A 553-nucleotide genomic window follows, 5' to 3' on the forward strand; every position below is an offset into this window, starting at 1 on the left:
GTTTTACTAGCATAGTAAATAACTTTGAAAATTTTATCATATCTTTGTTCTAAAACAACTCCAATAGCATAATCACTAGCATCACACATTAATTCAAAAAGTTCTTCCCAGTTTGGTGAAACCATAATTGATGCAATGATTAGTTTTTCTTTTAATAACTTAAAAGCTTTTAGGCATTCCTCATCAAAATTAAAATTGCTTCTTTCTCCAGTAAATGGCATAATGGCTTAGCAATCTTTGAAAAGTCTTTAATATATCATCTGTAGAATCCAGCATGTCCTAAAAAACTCCTAATTTCCCTTATATTTGTTGGATAAGGTATATTAGCGATCGCTTGAATTTTAGCATGTTCTACTTCCATATTATTTTCTAATATTTGATGACCTAAATATAATTCCTCCTGCTACCATAAATTAGCATTTTCCCAAGTTAAGGACTAAATTTGTTTCTTCACAATGCTTAATAACTTTGGATAAATGTTCTAAACATGAGTCAAATGAAGTTCCAAACACTAAAAAGTCATCCATAAATACTTCAATCCCTTTTTCAATTA

The sequence above is a fragment of the Phalaenopsis equestris genome, unplaced genomic scaffold, assembly GCF_001263595.1.
Source record: "Phalaenopsis equestris unplaced genomic scaffold, ASM126359v1 Scaffold000076, whole genome shotgun sequence".
Lineage (NCBI taxonomy): Eukaryota > Viridiplantae > Streptophyta > Magnoliopsida > Asparagales > Orchidaceae > Phalaenopsis > Phalaenopsis equestris.